We start from the raw sequence: 15561 nt of genomic DNA, 5'->3' as shown, positions 1-15561 counted from the left end.
GTGCCCGCCCCCTGGGCTCTTTACTGCCAGAGCTCCGCTCCTGTGCGCTCCTGCAGGAAATGACCCCTGCCTGTCGCCCATCAACTTCATTGGATGTCCCTGAGTTTTAGTATTAAGGGAGAAAAAAACTCCCCCTAGCCACATTCTCCACCCAATGCACAATTCTGTACACCTGTGCATACAAAATTATGCATTGAGTGGAGAAAGCTTAGCAATAGGGTTACTGACTTCCAGTTGGGGCCCGGAATCGCAACTAATCTCCAGCCTGCAGAGATCAATTTCCCTGGAGGAAATGGCTGCTTCCGGGGGTGGAGTCTATGTCATCACATCCCTGCTGAGCTTGCTCCCTACCCCTAACTCTGTCCTCTCGAGGCATGGCCCCCAAATCTCCAGCTAGCACGCCGACACCGAACACTGGGGGGGGGGGAGACACGGGACTACCATTTGCAGTGTAAGTTCAATTTCCACTGACACAGCAGTTAAGGATACCCCCGCCACAGCAGCAGAGGGTGGCGCACAGACTTGATCCCCCACTTTGAAATGTAGGCTGGAGCTTCTTCTAGTGTGGAGAGCTCTCAGCTGAGGGGAAATAAGTGAGCTCTTTACCTAGCGACAGCCCGAAGCCAGAGGGCAGCAAGCTGGAAGCCCAGATCTTGCAGCCTCGCAAAGAGCAAAACCTTCCGTGCTCCCACCCTGTGTCCTTTGACTCAGGCCCAAACATCCGACGTGGCAGCCCTTTCAACAAATGAATGCATTGTCTCTGTACCTGACCTTGATTGCACCCCCCCACCCCCCAATGTGTAACTGAACACATTTCAGGCAGGTGAGCTAAGCCTTCATTCCCACCCCTCTCCCTCCTGCATCCCCAAGTGCTGGCAACAGACTCTCCCCAGGTACCCCAGGCATCCGTTCCACTGCCAACAGAAGCAAACGAAACCAGCCGCATCGCTCAATATATAGGTTTCTTTTAATATAAAAAAGTGTCTATTAAAAATTCCTTCCTAAATACACAAAAAGACCAGTTGGGGTACAGGGGAGGGGGGGGAAGCAAAAAGGGAGGGGGGGGCTTTGGGGTGGCAGATGAAGGCAACTTGGCCCCAGGGAAAGATTCAAGCAGGCAAGGAGCTTATATGGTAAAATCAGAGGTGTGTTTCTGTCTCTGGTCTATTTAGTTGCAAACACTTGCACAGTTTAGATCAGTAATTGACAACACAGGACTTTGGGGTGTGCGGAGGTGGGAAAGAAGTGTCCTTTTTTTCTTTTTCTTTTGCACAATCCACAAATCTGTACAGAAGTTTCCAAATCCATGGGAAACAAGGGTTTTTCTGGGGAGGAAGCGGATGTAAAGAGGTGGAAAAGAAGTCAGCCACACACACACACACACACGCACACACACCCTGAGCTCAGCACCGGCGCAATGGGGCACACATGGAGGAAGGAAATACTCAGTTTCGGTTTACAAGTGTCCAATGAGAACTCAGAAAATGCCTTGGCTTCCCTCCCTCTCCAAAAAAAGAGGGTTTCTTTGCTTATCTTTAATATTTCTCCTAGGTTTTTTTAAAGATACAAACTTGGATCTTTGGGTGTGTACTGCCGCAAAAACAAAACCAATCCCCTGAAACAATAAAAAAGCAACTTAAAACCTCAATGAAACCCATGCTGAAATTTGCACATCACAAAACCACAGCAGATGTACAGATGCAATATACAATACACAATTTATAATAAAACATTATATACAATAAATAGGTTTCTTGTTACTTTTTTGTCAAAACCATCTGCAAATAGATTTCTCAGTGCATACCCAACACAATTAGCTTCTCTCCTGCTTGGATTCTCTCTCTGGACTCTTCCCCCCCTCCCATTTCTGATTTTGAAAATGTTTGTGTGTTTTCATTTTGTTTGCTTTTTTTGTATTGGTTTTTAAGGTTTTTTTTACATTTTGAAAAGTATTTACAATTGCTGGTTTTGTGCAGAAAGAAAAGCCTCTGTTCCCCCCCAACCCCCCCAGCCCAACTTGCTTCTCCGTAGCGGAGACCGAAGCACCTCATTGACAGGTCGAGGACTGAGGGGAAAAGAGGAAGAGGCAGCAACACAGAAGAGTACAAGAAGACAGAAGGGTGGGTGGGGGACACAGGAAGTCTCCCTCTTCTTGCTGGGACTTCCATGGGCAAGGATGTTTCTTGTGGAACTCTCCTCCACTCCCTGCGAAGAAGCACTGTCAAGAGGAGCTGGAGATGGCAGTCTGTTTGTTGCAAGAGCAGAGCCAGCATGGTGGTGGGGAGGGTCCTCTTGTTGGTTATGGAAACTGGGAAAAGAAACAAACAAAAATTAAAGAGCTGGCCAGTGCAACTGAGAGGCCTAGCTGGACTTGATTAGAGAGCCTGTTTTCAAAATACCAGGCCTCAAGAAGAATGACTCAATGCATTTACATCGGTTTATGTCCGTTCACTATAACTTGTGAACAGGGCTGAGTCAGACCATTGGTCTACAAGGTCAGTCTTGTCTGCTTTCACTGGCAGTAATTCTCAGTAGAGGTTTTCCCATAACAGACTACTTGATCCTTTTAGCTGGAGACACTGTGGACTGAGCCTGGGACCTTCTGCATGCAAACAAAATGCTCTACCAATGAGCCAAGCTCTATGCTACAGCCCAGCAGGACTTTGTAGAGGGCAGCATAAAATTCTCCTAAATAAATAATATAAATACGTGCACACACATTCATGAAGCTGCCCTCTACCAAGTCACCTAATAACAAGCAATCACTGTGATTCTTGGCTACTGGATTTTATGCTTCATAAAAATACAAACAGTTCTTACATATCACATAGATAACAGAAAAATCTCAGAATAATGTGATCCTGTATCATAACGATTAGAAAAGCCCCATCCTTGCGATATTGTAGAACAGCTTCTGTAGTAAGTGATGAACATCTAGATGTAAACCTGTTTTGTAGTTTTGCTGGTGAGTACTAGAGCAGAAGGATTTGTGCCTGATTAAGAAAAGGCTAAGGGGACTGGCTTGCTTCTTGCGTAAAAGCCGAGTTGTAAATAAGATCCTACAAGCTCAAGGTCCTACAAGCTAGGCTTCAACAGTACGTGGATAGAGAACTGCCAGAAGTACAAGCTGGGTTTCGAAGAGGCAGAGGAACTAGAGATCAAATTGCCAACATTCGCTGGATTTATAGAGAAAGCAAGAGAGTACCAGAAAAAAATCTACTTCTGCTTCATTGACTATGCTAAAGCCTTTGACTGTGTGGATCACAACAAACTATGGCAGGTCCTTAAAGAGATGGGAGTACCAGACCACCTCACATGTCTCTTGAGAAACCTGTATAAGGGTCAAGAAGCGACAGTTAGAACCGGATATGGAACAACTGATTGGTTTAGCATAGGAAAAGGAGTACGACAAGGATGTATATTGTCCCCTTGCTTATCTCTCCTTATATATAATTGAATAGTGGGTGCCAAAGTTCTAATTCTAAAATGCACTCCCTTAGTGTATGGCTGATGGCACTGCTCCTCAGTATATATCGCCACCAATCAGAAGGCAAAGCCCAGGTCCCGCCCATGCTAAAGCCTTTGACTGTGTGGATCACAACAAACTATGGCAGGTCCTTAAAGAGATGGGAGTACCAGACCACCTCACATGTCTCTTGAGAAACCTGTATAAGGGCCAAGAAGCGACAGTTAGAACCGGATATGGAACAACTGATTGGTTTAGCATAGGAAAAGGAGTACGACAAGGATGTATATTGTCGCCTTGCTTATTTAATATATATGCAGAGTACATCATGCGAAATGCTGGCCTGGATGTATCACAAGCGGGAATTAAGATTGCTGGGGAAAAGATCAACAACCTCAGATATGCAGACGATACCACTCTGATGGCAGAAAGTGAAGAGGACCTCAAGAGCCTCTTGCTCAGGGTAAAAGAGGAGAGCGCAAAAGTGGGCTTGAAGCTCAACATCTAAAAAACTAAGATCATGGCATCCGGCCCCATCACTCCTTGGCAAATAGAAGGGGAAGTTGTGGAAGTAGTGACAGACTTCACGTTCCTGGGATCCCAGATCACCGCTGACTGTGACGGCAGCCATGAAATTAAAAGACGCCTGCTTCTTGGAAGGAAAGCAATGGTGAACCTAAACAGCATGATAAAAAGTAGAGACATCACCCTGCCAACAAAACTCCGCATGGTGAAAGCAATGGTATTCCCAGTAGTCATGTATGGCTGTGAGAGTTGGACTATAAGGAAGGCCGAGTGCCAAAGAATAGATTCTTTTGAACTATGGTGCTGGAGAAGACTCTTGACAGTCCCTTAGACTGCAAGGAGATCAAATCAGTCAATCCTAAAAGACTGTTCCCTGGAAGGCCAGATAATGAAACTGAAGCTCAAATACTTTGGCCACCAAATGAGAAGGGAACACTCACTGGAGAAGACCCTGATGCTGGGAAAGACTGAAAGAAGAAGGGGACGGCAAAGGATGAGATGGTTAGACAGTGTCATAGATGCAACGAATATGAAGTTGAGCAAACTTCAGAGGACGGCGGCAGACAGGAAGGCCTGGCGAGATCTTGTCCATGGGGTCGCGAAAAGTCGCACTCGACTGTGCGATTGAACAACAACAAAAATACGAGGGAGAGAATTTCTGAGGAAGATCAACTATGAAACGGGCTTACATTTAGATGTTTGTCACTTACTACAGAAGCTGTTCTACGGTATAACAAGGATGGGACTTTTCTAATTTTTGTGATACAGGATCACATTATTAGTTCTGAGATTTTTCTGTTATCTATGTGGTATGTAAGGACCATTTGTATTTTTGTGAATTATAAAATACAGTAACCACAAATTGCTTGTCATTAGGCTTTACACCGGGATCCCGGTTTGTTGTTCTGCTCTACTGAGTCACGGCATTGGTCTATCACGGCCAGGTTTCCCTACTCTGACTGGCAGCAGCTCCCCAGAGTCCCCAGCTGAGATATTTCACATCACCTTTTGTTCGATCCTTTTAACTGGAAATGTTGGGGAATTGAACCCAGGACCTTCTGCTTGCAAAAGCAGATGCTCTGCTACTGAGCCCTAAATGTACCTATTCAGTTCAATCTTGTCTCTTTGGTGTAGTGGTTAAGTGTGTGGACTCTAATCTGGGAGAACCGGGTTTGATTCCCCACTCCTCCACTTGCACCTGCTGATGTGACCTTGGGTCAGTCGCGAGCTCTGGCACAGCTGTCCTTGAAAAAGAGCAGTTTGTGTCAGAGTTCTCTCAGCCCCACCCACCTCACAGGGTGTCTGTTGTGGGGAGGGGAGGGGAAGGGAAAGGAGTTTGTAAGCCGCTCTGAGACTCCAAGTGAAGGGCGGGGTATAAATCCAATCTCCTCCTCCTCCTCCTCCTCCTCTGACTGGCAACGGCTCTCAGGCAGAGGAAAGTCATTCCTAGAGGTTGAACTGTGGCTATCAAGCTTCTACACACCCTGCAGCTCACCTTTCACCCTAATCTGCAAGCATCTTTCTTCAAGGGTCTGCTGTCTCTTCAAGGCATGCCACGGTCTTTGTTAATCTGTGGGAAGTGGATGATAATGTCATTGGACAGGGGCTGGCCTACCTGACCCACAGTGTGGGCTGAGTCTTTGATTATAAATGAGAAAGGAGCATTGGGGGGGGGGGGTTAGAGAGCACTGCAGCAGAGGCTGGAAGGTGCAATAACCTTGCTAGAAAGAATGGCTTATTTATGAATCTGTATGTCTGGGTATGTAGTGGTGGTGAGAGAAAAGAAATAGGGTCATGGAGGCTGATCTGGGAGTCTGCAAATGTCTATGGCTGGCTGTAGTTCCTCAGTAGTGTCCAAAGGGACCTCCTCGTTTTTATTTTATTCAGTTCATTTGCAGCCCAGCTTTCTGGCTGAGACTCAAGGTGGATTACAAATGGTCAAAAAACAGCAACAATCAAGACAGTAAGGACCTCCGATAAACAATACTTCATCCAGTAGATAGTGGTATAGTGGCTAGAGTCCCAGGTTCAAATCCCAACTCTGCTACAGAAGCTTGCTGAGTGACCTTGGGCTAGTCACTGTCTGTCAGTCTAACACTACCTCAGCGGATTGTTGTGAGGATAAAACAGCGGGGGGGGGGGACGACAATATTATAAGCTGCTTTGGGTCTGCACTGGGTGATTAATATCTAAATAAATTCATGTGGCTTAGAGATTAGACTTGACTCATACATTTATACCCTGGCCTCTGCAAGTGAGTCACATCAAACCAGGCTCAGAGCTGCCTGGGCTCACACGGGCTTGGCTTTGTCATTCCAAGGATTACCCATGAGGGGCTTGAGAGTCATGAAAATGCAGAGGGATGGAGAGTCGAACCCTCCTACACGAAAGATTCTGGAGGCCCTCAGGCAGAAGAAATGGAGTGACAGGCATCCTAGAGGAAGCGAAGGATGAGAAGAGCTGAGGGCTCTGTTGTCATAGATACTGCGACTGTGAGACAGGCTCAGCTTAGTGAGCATGGAGGAGCGGCAGAAGGCGCCCAATGGACTGTAGAGATGCTCTTAGAAGTGCCAACAAAATGGCAGCCATTAGGCAGGAACTGAGGAGGAGGAGGAGGTTGCAGGGTGTGCTAATGACACATCTGCTCATGAAGCACACTCGTGAGCATGTAGTTTTAAAGGGTGCCCTAGCCAACACCTCACGGAGCACCGGCTTTGGCCAGATTTATACAGGATGCGGGCTATGGCAAATACTCTCAATTTTGTTTTTCCATGCACTGACTTCATTAACGTGTCATGTTAGCATGGTCGTAGCCCACCCTCCCAGCCTATTACTGAAGGGCAATGCTTGAGTGGACCAACACCATGTGCTTTTAAACATGATTGGGCATGTGTGAGAAGCTTTAAATCAGGCCCTCATTCTTATGTTGGACAACTTTGATTTTAAAGGTTCTGGTATCTGGGAATGACTGGAGCCTGAGTCAAGGGCAGAGCCCCATGAACTCTGTTGGGAGCAGAGCAAATAGCTGAAGTTTTCTGTTTGTTCACTGGCTGACGCAGTGGCAGGCTCTGGTTCAAGTGGTGAACTGAAGCCAGCATGGTGGTGGTGTTAGAGTGTCAGACCAGGGTCTTGGAGACCCAGGCTTGAATCCCCACTCAGCCTTGGAAGCTCACCGGATAACCTGAGACCAGCCTCCCTCATTCTCTCTCAGTTTAAGACTACCTCAAGGTTGTTGTTGGGAGGATAAAATGGAGGGAGGGAGAATGATGTTGTGAGGGTCCCCATTCAGGAAAAAGTGGGTATAAATATACAAATACATTTAACCGTGAGGGAAACTCCTTATGGAAGAAAGAGTTCCTTTCACAGTTACTGTTACCCTGTTGCCATGTTCTTTGCCACCTCACAGCCTGCCTCTCATGGCCCAGCAGAGGTTGGATTAAGGGGGCTACACTAGAGTTGCAGAACTGCCCAGCTTGGGAATTTCCTGCAGAGTGGGTGGCAGAGCCTGGGGAGGGAACTCAGTATAGATGTCATGCTTAGGGGTGTGTGCTCAATATATACCGAGCCGAATAAATAACCCGGGTATTTATTCAGCCAAATACAGATTAGGCAACCTGATTCGGCTACCAAAACAGCCATGCCCGAATAAAAGCCGATGTTATTTGACTTTTATTCCGGTGTGGCTAGAAGGCATTTAAAGTCTAAATGCCTTCTGAACTTGCTGAGTTGTGCTGTGGTGACGGCATGACTCAGCAAGTTAAATTCTCCATTACAACCTATGGGGAGGGTCCCCATAGAGTGTAATGGAGCCAAATAAATTTGGGTTTCCAGAATATTTATCCGAATACCAATACAACACCGATACTGTTTTTCCAGAATGTTTGGGAATACAGATATTTTTGGGTTTAATAGATCCAAATCGGGGGGGGGGGGGAAGGTTTTTTTTTTTTTTGCATATCCCTTGTGATGCTGTTGAGCTCACCCTCCAAAGCATCCATTTCCTCCAAGGGAACTGATGTTGGTAGTCTGGAGATAACTTGTAATTCCAGGAGACCTCCAGGCCCTACCGTGGTTGGTAACCATGCACATACTGTCTGCTAACGTTTGTCTCATGCAACAATATGTGAAGGGGGTCCCAGGACTATAATTAACAACTTGGCTCCTGAATGGTTGTAAACAGGAAATGCAACTCAGTAATCATACCAGAGTTCCATCCTGTTTCTCTACAGTGACCATACAGATGCCCCAAAAAGGCTTACAAGCAGGGCATGCAGGCCTTTGCTGTCTGAGGCTGTTGCTCCCCTCCATGTGCTGGTATTCATCAGTCTCTGAACATGGAGTTTCTATTTGGCTGATCACTATTCTTCTCTGTGAATTGGTCTACTCCAAAAGCCACCTATGGTGGGGCCAGCATTCCATTTTGAAGCACCAAATGGAATTGAGCCAGGCTGGGGGTTTCTTTCCTGGTCAGCTGGCATCCTACTTGTTTGTTCCAGAACTCAGGCACATTCGCTCCCCCCTTCCATATGGGACCCATGCCATTCACAAAAGCTCATGACACAGCCCTTCCCACAGTATACCACCTCAGAACAATCGTGTGTGGAGGGGAGCAGATTGCATTTCTGTATGGTTTCCCACTGCAAAACACTCATGCCTGTAGAAAGCTAGCTTCTCTGGGAGAAAGCCATGCTAGTTTTCCACACACAGGGTATTTCAGACTTTCAAACATGCAAATACCCAACTGCAAGTGTGTAGGTGAACTCTAAGTGCCTCCCTGTTTTTTTTGCTTGGTGTCTTCCACAGCACCTTAGCTGTTATTCTTTCAAAATCCTTCTTTACCTGCTATACTTACAGCCAGGGTTTCAAACATACTATACTTAAAACAAACAAACAAACAAGCCTTCCGTGACCTGTACAGATTCTACAGATTAAGCAAATCTGCATCCGTGCATTTATTTTGCACTTCTTGTCCTACTTCTGCAAGTGAGGAGATGGGACCCAGGGCTACATGCTGCTCCCAAGCTCTGCTCCTGACCACTGGAAATCTTCTTCAGCTTCCTACTCTGCTGAGATTGCTGCAAAGACTGTTCAGCCCACACAACAGCAAAATAATCTTCACAGCCTTGAGGGATAGAGGCACCACTTTTAAAAGAAAGAAGAAAAAGCTCAGATTCCTCATATGCTTAAGTGTTTGGGGGTTTTCAGTTTGGAGTAGGGGAAAGAGGATTAAAGGGGAAGACAAGATTTCCAAAATGACATCAGATATGGAGAAAACTTTTTCTCCCTCTCCCACACTAGTACTCAGGGCAGGGCTCGGTTCATATTTGGGGGGCCCTAGGCAGAGAGTGCCCGAGACCCACCCCGATGCTTCCCATCCCACCTGCTGGCCCACATGCCTGTGTATTCTTCCCCCACTCCCTCATGCAGGCTGGTGGTTAACTAAAGGAATCATGTTCCTCTAGCTGGTTGCTTTGGGAAGCAGGATATAAGACTGGATGGGCATCTGACCTGATCCAGCAAGGCTCTTGTTACATTCTTAGTTTTGTACCAATCTATGAATTTGCATGGAAGGGGAGAGGGCATGGTATAGCCCCTGTAGAGGAAGGCAATGGCAAACCACCTCTGCTTCTCACTTGCCTTGAAAGCCCCTTGTTGGGTCACCATAAGTTGGCTGCTACTTCACAGTTCCTTACACACACACACAAATTTGCACAAGAAATTATCGAAGAGACTCCTTTTCTTCCTCTTAACTGTTTTGCTGTCTATGTTAGACTGTAACTTCTGGGCAAGGCCTATCGCATGAATTCTGTACAGAGCCTCACTTTGTAGGCACTTGGAACACTGGCCACACACAGCTCTTTAGTATCAAGCAAGTCCCCTGCCTTTTAATTTTTATTCCCCTATGCCTAATTTTCAAAGGGCAATTCTATGGGGATTTCCCCACAGCCAAGGGTATCGATGTTAAAGGAAGGGGTTAAAAGCTGGACATCTGGCCCCCTTCCTCCCCATTAAATTGGTTTAAATAAGGATTTAATGTGACTTTAACATGGCTGTTTCAGTATGCTAACCCAGAATCACTTGATTGTTAAAAGGGAAGCCCCTTCCAAAACGGAATGCGTACCAGACCTGGCACGCAATTAGTGCCAAATTACCGGAGACCTGGAGGCTCTGAGTGCGTCCTGATTAAAGCTGGAAGCTTTAGGAGAAAAACGGGCAAAATCCAGACAGACACCTGCACACTGGGAAAACGCACTCTGATCGGAGTGACGTCCTGTCGATGTGCAGTAGGTGCGCAGAAGATGGAGAGACTTAATCAAGGGGATTAAAGGCACAGGTGCATGCACAGGGGCTTGGTGCCACCAGGAAAATGTTTTAAAACACCAAGCAAGGAAGGAATCTCAGCTAAAGGGAGGCTGTACAGAACAGGAGGATCACAATATGCTGCAGGTAGATTTTTAGGGCAGTTGAAGATGGCCTGCTAGCCTTGCCTTAGTGCACACATACTCTCCATCTATAATGCACAAAAACCATTGCCTTCAATTGGTCCCAGAGACAGACCAGCATAGCCTGTGCAAACTGGCATAATACTGACTGAATATCCTCATCTCTTTCCTGGGTCTGCTAAAAAAAAGCCCCAGGGAGCCAAATTTTGCACCCGCTGAATTTTGCACCAGCTAAAGCTTCCCAGTCACCTTCGAGGACAGCTCCTGCTCCAATTCAGCACATTGCAGCAGTTAAATCCAAGAGGGTACAAAAGACATTTCTAGCTAGTAGAAACCAGAAGAGATTCTCCAACCTGAGAACCAAATAGCATGGCAATAGTAGGCAGGAGTTCAAGTTGGTAGAGTGGGAGAAACTTCTCTGAAAATTTATTTGCCAGGGTGGTCTAGAGGCAAGCAACTGGTTTGGAAAGAAGGTGGCACCTGAACTTCCAGCACACCACCTAGAGCATTTTGCCCATCTTTAGTCTTCCCATCCCCACCCCAAACTGCAAGTACATGTAATCTCTAATGTGCATCTTTACTACAGGAGGCTATCAGCCCCATGGTTACTCACAAGGTTCTCACACTTGCAAATGTTGGATACGCTGCCTTGTAGCACTTCATGTATACTGCCAGTGAGAATGTACCTGGCATTATTTTTACTCTGACGGCAACACAGATGCTCCCTGATTGTGGCACACTGTGGTTTAGGGCCAAACTACATGTTGCATTTGACACAACTGCCAGATGTAAGACCGCACTTGCCAAGCATATAGGACCCTAATTTGGATTGGTACTATGGTACATGGGGAAAAGGGGCTCCTGGCCCGCCCCCCAAGCTGCTTTCCTTACCCGTTTGGCCAACTGGCCATGTGTTCCTGATAAACACATGTGCAGTCATTCATGAAGTGAATATCCCCTGGGGCTATTTTGTGTTGGGAAAACGGGGGTGGGAGAATAGAGCTTTCTCCTAACTTCTCATGAGTTTGGCCCTTAGAGCATGTCAGTCCAACGGTGTTGGGCCTAGTGGTCGATCAGTCTTTCCTTTGTGGAAGTGGACTGAATGAGATGTCCTTTTGGGCATTTCTAGCAACACAACCACAGCTATGAAGAAGGGGGCAATGGGCTGGATTGAAAGTGCCAAGGAGGGGGAAGAGCATTACTTACTGGGAGATAACAGTGTCTCCAAGATCCATTCACAGACTTGAAAAATCTTCTGGGCTCTCCAAAGATATTAAGCAACAAAAATATTTTCTCTTTTTAAAAAAAGCAAATAAATTTGGGGGAAAATGAAACCCGCACAAGGGCGGGGAGGGGGGAGATGAGGAGGGAAATGCTGAGTCTTCAGTCTTCATCACTGAGTATTCATTTGAGTTCACAGATTAGACGGTTTTCTCTCCCCCCCTGATAAAAAGAAACAAAAAACAATGTCCCCTTCCCCGAGGCTGTCCCTATTGGTTGCCGGTTGTCTTCCAGGTGTGCGTCCTGTACACATGCTGTGGGTGGGGGTGGGGGTGGGTTAGAGCAACTCACGTGCTCTCACGCTCTGCCCGGGTGGTGTCCATTCCTGTTCGATTGTCTTTCTGCTGGACTGTGGGGGTGGGAAGAGGGTTCACGACACGGTCTGGTTCTAAAAAAAAAATCACCTCCATGCCATTCTCAAAGAAAGCGAGTTTTAATTTTTTTTAATATATTTTCCTTTATTTTTTAAAAAAGGTCATTTATCTCCCTCTCCTTTCCCCCTCTTTTCCTTTTTATAGAAAAAAAAAACAAAAGAACAAACAAACAAAAAAGATCAGGGTTTTTTTTTTTTTTTGATTTCCATTAAATACAGAACTTGAAAAGTGTTCCAGAAAAAGTGCTGGCTAAAGTAGCTCTGAAAGAGAGAAACACAGACAGAGAGAACAAGACAAGACATATACATCAATGCATTCTGTTGAAGCATTTTGTTAGAACATTTATTCTGGATGGAGCTAAAATGACTGCTGATAACCTTTTTGTCAAGATTATCCTCTTATAAGTATCTGCTGTTTCAGTGACCCCTTAAAAGCACCCCCAGCTTCCCTTTATTTACAACCGAGATGATGAACTGGCAACCCACGTGGCCCCCCCTTCCAGGCAATTTCATCTGTTCCCAGCGTCGCCGGCATCCTTATTTAATTGAAATCATGTTAGAAGCGTTGCCCACAATTTCACTCACAAGGGAACACAGTTCGTATCTGTCCTTGTCAAGGAACACATCCTGTCCCAATACATCCTCTTCCATTTTAAGACCGTGGTATTCCTATCATTTGACTGGAACTCCACTGGACAATATGGCAAAGACTGATGCATCCCTCTTTCTCTAGCAAGACAGAAATGATGTGGTTACTTTTCTGTAGTGGAGTGTGTTTGCTCCACTACACAAAAGTGACATCACATTGTGAGTTACCCCGCCCTGGAAGTGGCAGCCAATGAAGTGGAATGTGGGTGGGGCACCTCACAAAAGAATAACCACATCATCCTTGACATTACATTATTTCATCATATGCAGGGCTTTTTTTGTAGAAAAAGCCCAGCAGGAACGCGTTAGCATATTAGACCACACTCAACAACAGAAACTCATTAGTATATTAGGCCACACCCCTGACAGGACAACTAATTAGCATATTAGGCCACACCCCCATGCCTGCCCTTGGGGGGTTTCACTCTCCAGGCCTTCCCTCTGTAGCCACCCACGCAGAGGTTTTGGCTGTAGTGGGCGTGGCCAACTCTGAAGCCAGCCAGAACTCCATTCCTGTGCGTTCCTACTCAAAAACAGCCCTGGATACGACATCCAGTTCCAGCCTTGGTGTGTTTTGCAGCTAATGTCCAAGCCAGATCTGGGGCTCATTCTGGTGATAAAATCTGTGTCTTGCCTGCACTCTTTTTGGTCTGCAAATGGGAGGCTTCAGTGTGACTGAACATATTTCTGCACACAAAATTCCCCCTGTGCATAAAACTAGTATGCTAGATGCAGGAGTTTTCTGTGTGTAGGGAATTCTTTTTCTATGGAGGAACAGTCAATCACTTGAGTTCCCACCAGCAGTCTATAAAAGGACAGCCCAGACACAGGTTTAGCACCTTTGAGAGACCCAAGCCAGAGACTTGATTGCTGAGCTTGCAAAAAAAGCTGTGGACCATCTCCCAGAGAACAGAGTGCTGCCCCCCCCCCCAATATAGCAGTTGGTCACTGACATTTTAATGGATGGGAAACTTTATCTGAAATTCACATGCAGTGTCTCTCTACTCACTTGTAGTCTTATAATTCAAGGGGGAAATAAGGCCAAGCAAAACATTAAAAGGAAAGGGGACATTCAGAGCTCACATTTTCACCCTGCAGCATTTAGCAGACACTGACAAGTAAATGTGATGCTTCCCACTGCCAGCTCAGTGGACAACATAAGCCCCAGAAAATTATCTGTACAACCGCTGGCATGAACCAATTTTTATCGTAATCACCAATTTCAGTTCTCCAAAATCTCAGAGGGGGTGGATAGACCCACCCAAATATAGATTAACAACTAGCTTTCCTTCCACATGTGTAAATATGTTTCATTCCTACTTGTACATGGATACACATGTCTGCAATTTAACCTTAACATGTAAATCCAGTCAGATTGGGGGGGGGGGATCCCCTCATGCCACTGTGTGTGTATCTTGAATGCAACAGAAACATAGTACACCAGGACTCCTCAGCCCTGTTGACTCTGTGGGCCTTTTTGGAATCTAAAAAACTGGTAGCAGATGCCACCCCCAAATGGCTGCCATTGTGAGAGGTATCGCCAACCACAAAATGGCTGCCATGGGGACTGTGGCAAATAGAAAAATGTTGGCTGCTGTTTCTGAATGGGGGGGTTCCCTGCAGGCCCAAAGATGATGCCTCCGTGGTTCTTCTAAAGTGCCTCCTGCTCCAAAGAGGTGGGGGAAAGCCAGGATTAGCTCTTAGCTTTCAGGAAGAAAGTGGGCACCAGGAATCACGCTGGTGGGTGCTGTAGTGTTAATGGACACAACATAAGGGATAATTGCACTATGTTATCTTCTAGAGTCTTTCACTGGTTTCTTTGTTCTGGGAATAACCTATGCAGTCTGAAATGGCTTGTATCTCACGTATTTATGAAAATGCTTCTTTCTCTAAGACTGACCCAAATTGCTCTGGTAACAATATGATCTGTGCACGCTCAAAGAGTATTCCCAAGGTTCACTAAAGCTCTAGCATATTTCAGTATCAGTAAAAGAATGAGCATGCAGCCAATGGCTAGGGTTAGTAGTTTTTTCCTTATCTACTGGCTTTTATTTCCCTCAGTTGGACGTTTGCTTCACAAGGTAATGCAAAAGACAGGTCCCTGGATTCCCACTTGGTTACAGCTGTGTCCTTTGTGTTAGAGACTCTGTGTGTCTGAAAATAAGGCAGAGCCAGTGTGGTGTAGTGGTTAGACTGTCAGACCAGGACCTTGGAGAACCAGGTTCAGATCCCTATTTGGCCACTGACGCTCCCTGGGTCATCTTGAGCCACTCGTTCTATCACATCTTAACATACCTCAAAGGGTGACTGGTGTGAGGATAAGAAGAATGATGCTGTGAGCAACTTTGGGTCCCCACTGGGGAGGAAAGCAGGGCATTAACAGATAAAGAATTGATGTACCCAGTAAGCTCTCTCTATCATGGTTCACTCGTCTTCAACATTCAAGCACCCTTCAGATATTACCATTGCTACTCACCAGGACTCATTCACATGTTACAGAGAGAACACAGCAATGGTGCTGGGGCAGTGTGCTATTAGTACAGTTGGGGAGACCCATGTGTGTACTTGGGAGGTTTCCCCAAGAGACCACACAGCTCTCCCTGGGATCGTTTAGGCAGAAGACCCTTCTCCACACAAGCCAGACTCACGATCTGAATTGGGCACCCAAGGCACAGGAACGTAGGCTATTATCCCACAACTCATGTGTAACTCTTACATAGCACGGGGACCCCAGACCTAACCTGTGTTCTCCATAACGTGTGGCCTCTGCGAGACTCTGCATTCACAGTGAAATTTATACGCCCACATATATAAACACCCACTAT

At 46.1% G+C, this 15561-nt stretch overlaps 1 protein-coding gene across 3 annotated transcripts in view; it reads right to left on the bottom strand.

Annotated features, from left to right (window-relative positions):
* Window positions 1–1967: 1967 nt before the first annotated feature.
* The window catches only part of AHDC1 (AT-hook DNA binding motif containing 1), a 62109-nt gene continuing 48515 nt past the window's right edge, over window positions 1968–15561 (bottom strand). The window contains exons 1-2 of one of the 3 annotated variants that reach the window (XR_001482714.1): window positions 11641–12202; window positions 1968–2308 (exon numbers count right to left, since the gene is read on the bottom strand). The gene's annotated coding sequence lies outside the window, so the exon portion shown is untranslated. Of the gene's footprint in view, window positions 2309–11640; window positions 12203–12324; window positions 12350–15561 lie in introns of those variants that run through there. The other 2 variants (XM_015418618.1, XM_015418617.1) reach the window with 2 other exon arrangements.

This window comes from Gekko japonicus, unplaced genomic scaffold (genome assembly GCF_001447785.1).
Source record: "Gekko japonicus isolate JY-2015 unplaced genomic scaffold, Gekko_japonicus_V1.1 scaffold456, whole genome shotgun sequence".
In the NCBI taxonomy this organism is placed as follows: Eukaryota; Metazoa; Chordata; class Lepidosauria; order Squamata; family Gekkonidae; genus Gekko; species Gekko japonicus.
Note: the sequence above shows the minus strand (reverse complement) of the source record. Positions and strands in the feature narration are given on the sequence as shown.